This window comes from Pinus tabuliformis, chromosome 7, assembly GCF_031772625.1.
Source record: "Pinus tabuliformis cultivar Carrire ecotype Pingquan chromosome 7, CPIR1, whole genome shotgun sequence".
NCBI lineage: Eukaryota > Viridiplantae > Streptophyta > Pinopsida > Pinales > Pinaceae > Pinus > Pinus tabuliformis.
The window spans coordinates 1,563,890,019-1,563,893,923 of record NC_142293.1 but is presented as its reverse complement, the minus strand read 5'-3'; positions in this window follow the sequence as shown (position 1 = coordinate 1,563,893,923).

Here is a 3,905-nt window from a genome sequence, read left to right as displayed (position 1 = left end):
TATCTTCAACGATGTCTTTCAGTAGAAGAGCTCTCTCAGAGAGATTCTACATATGGCACAAATTTAGTTTGACCAAGCAAAGCTTCAAGAGTTTAACCATTACAGAGAACAGATATTGGAAAATGTCACGTTGGACAAATTGCGCATTGAACCAATAAGGGAGCCCACTCCCAGTATTAGCATAAGTGGAAGTTCACGAGAAGAGAAGTCTAAATCAAAGTCTGAGAGGGAATCAGCTGAAAAATCCGATGAGTAGTCAAAAAGTGATCACAGCAGAAGTGAAGCATCAATCAAAGATACAGCTTAGTCTATAGAAAATCCTGACCAGCAAGTTTTGTCCCCAAAATAGCTTGAGACTCCCACTCCCCTCACAAAGCCAACAAGTCCAATTGTAGTAGACCTAGAAAAGGAGTGGGAGAATTTTAATGAGCTAATCAACACTGAGGAACAGATTGCAAGGCCATTAATAAACCCAAGGGAGATAGCCACAGAGATGATAATAGAAGAGGTTATTAATACTCAAGAGACAGAGCATATTCTTGTTGCTCCGTCATCCAAAATTGTGCTAAAAATAGAGGATATCCCTCCTCTGGATGTCTTTTATAGCCCACAGCATAAGGCTGTTGTCAGGAAATAAAGAAAGAAAAGAAAAATAGATATTGTACTTTCTCCAGAGGCTGAACCTTTATATGTTCTTTGGCAAGACCCGACCACCGATCCAACAGAAAACCTCACTAGGCTCTCTCAGATTGCAGGGGCATATGCTTCTGCAACCATTGATAAAGCATCAAAAGTTCAAACGCTATTAAAATAAAAGGAGTATAAGATCCTATTTTTCGAACAGCAACTACAACAGACCAGCGTCAGCCGAGAATCAGAAATGCAATTGGCAAAGCTACAACAGGATTTCCAACAAATTCAGTTGGGTTATCAAAACAATCTAGCCAATAAAGAACAACAATTAAAAGCCACAATAGAACTGCATAAGGACGACCCTAAAATTAAATAATTCATCACAGAAGCCCTTGTCCTCAATGATCAACTCTTACAACAGGAAGAAATGCTTTGCCAAAGGATCTCGCAATGGAATTCCCATTGCGAAAAAAGCAACTACATTACAAATAAAGTCGTAGACTTATGACTTGATTATGATTTAGTTTTTAAGAAACTTTCTGACTTTGTGAATTGGCAGAAATCAAAGGAGGGAAAAAGAGAAAAATTGCCCAGGATTGATGAATCCCACAAAGAAATGTTATTTGAAAAATGCGATGCACAGCTCAAGGAAGCAAAGCAAGAAATGGAGGAGGCAGCAACAGCAACAAGCAACGTCATTGACTACATCAACGAAAATCTGCATACAACAAATTTAATATCAGAGACCACTCCAGGATTCCTCCCAAAGGCACAGCAGCTTCAAACTAGGTGGAAGCAAACGGTAGAGGAAAAGGCAGAGTCAATTAAACAGATAAGCAAGTTAAACTGGGATACTTACTGGTAGTTCTTGGTAAAACCACATAGCCAGTGGATGACTTTGAAGTGCCTCATAACCTCCGCCAAGAAGATAGCGCCAGCGCTCACCGATTTCGTATTCGCAGGTCAATTGAAAGCTAAGGTCGGCCAACCAATGCTCTTGAAGCCCATGCTGGACATTTGCAACTTAAAAGAACAGATACATGATTTAGCATAGATACAGTTTTAGTTAGATTTTAGTTCATTTTTGCCTAAAATGAGGATGGTCGTTTTGAACCTCCTCATCTATTTTTGTAATAACTATTTTTAGTTTTCATTAGAGTAGTATTTAAACCCCTCTCATGCATTTAGAGAGGGGTCCAGAAATTTGTCAAAAACAATTCTTCAGAACGTGCACTTTTGCCCCCCACTGAGGAGGTTTTGATAAATGAATGGAACAAGATTTATTTATATCTGAGTTTAATGTCTGCTACTGAAATGCACTTCTGTACTCTTAGTGGATATTGAATTATTTGAAGATAAATCTATATCACCGAAGCTCATGAGTAGAACCTATTATCAATGGTACTTTTATCTCTTAATACTTTTTGCTTATGTGCCAAGTGATATATTATTTTCAGTTGTTTATATATGAAAGCCTGAATGTTCAGTTATCATTTTTGCACTTTTGTATGGTGATAACTATTCTTTTATGCTAAGTGTATGAATGACTTATTATGCGATGTGTTTATCATAATTGTTTCGGCTAATTTCTTATACGAAACAATCATCTTTAATGTACTCTTTTCTCGTAGTGATTGAATGATTTTTATTACCAATCGCTGTTAGAAATTATTTTAGATCACATAAACAAAGTGTTACTCTCAGGATAGTTTAAGTTAGATGTTTTCCTTCATTAGAATAAAATTTCATATGTTATATTAGATTTAGAATAAAGCATTCTCTCCATAAACCTTTAAAAAATAAAAGCATCATCCCCTTAGTGTACCATTATAAACAAATTGGGAAACTGGTCCCATCACCCCTAGTCGGAGCCATTATTCCAAACGGAAAAGGAGCTTCTTTCAAGGTCCAGACCGAGTGGTTATCCCCCCTGTTGTAGACCCGATTTTCGGGCCTTCAACACCATAATAGAGAGGGTGGACGGCATTCTGGAAAAAGAATTTGCTACCACATTGTTCTTTCCCTTCATGTACGCAATCTCAAAATCGTATACATGTAGTTTGTTGATCCACTTTGTCTACTTCTCCCTTACTTCCTTCTACTCCATGTGCAACCATAAGTTATTATGATCATTCTTCACTTCTTGTTCCCTACTAGATAATGTCTAAACTTGGTCAGTGCATGCATAATGATCAACATATATTTATCATATATAGAGTAATGTCACTCATAATCATTAATTTTATGGCTCTTAAATGCAATAGGGTGGTGTTTCAACATAAATATTTCCCTTATACCTATCCCCAAAGCATCAATATCAAGCACAAATGGTTGAGTGAAGTTTGGAAGTTCCAACACGTGGCATGAACTCATCACCTGCTTCATTCTCTTGAAGTTTGCATGTGCCTTATCAGACCAACTGAAATATCCCTTCTTTGTAAGGTATGTAAGAGTTTCTTTCAGTTGTGAGAACCCCTTAACAAACTCCTTGTAATATGTGCAAAGGCACAAGAAGATCTTCATTTCAGTCACATTCTTTAGGGTAGGTCACTCAATGATTGCCATGATCTTCTCTTGATGCACCTAAACCTCGTTTTCCTTGATCGCATGCCCCAAATAGAGCATCTTAGTCATAGAAATCTCACACTTTGACTCTTTTGCATAGAACTCCTCCTCCTCCAAAACTCCTGACACTTCGTCCAAATGTTGATGTGATCCTCCCAACTTTTGTTGTAGATGAGAATGTCATAAAAAAAACTAGAAAATACTTATGCATTTGTTTGTTGAACACATGGTTCATGCAAGACTAAAATGTTGTGGGGGAATTGGTTAGCCCAAATGGCAAAAAAAAAAAAAAAAATCCCATAGTGGCACCTGAAATTAGTTTTCAGGATATCTTGCTCCCGAACCGGATTTGATGGTAGCCTAAGAGGAGATCTATCTTCAAAAAATATTTTACTCCCCTCGATTCATCCATCAGCTCATCAATCCTTGGAATGGGGTACTGTTTTTTTATTGTTCTTTTATTGAGTGCCTGAAAGTCAATGCACATCCTCAAGGTTCCATCCTTTTTCTTGGCCATCACCACTAAAGAAGCAAAGGGGCTAGAACTAGGATGAATGTGGCCCAATCTTAGCATTTCCTTGATATCCATTTCAATTTTGTCCTTATAAACCTTTGGATGATGATAAGGGATGGTTATCATAGCCTGCACCCCCTCTTACAACTCTATCACATGCTCAAATCCTCTATAAGGAGGTCTACCTAGAGGA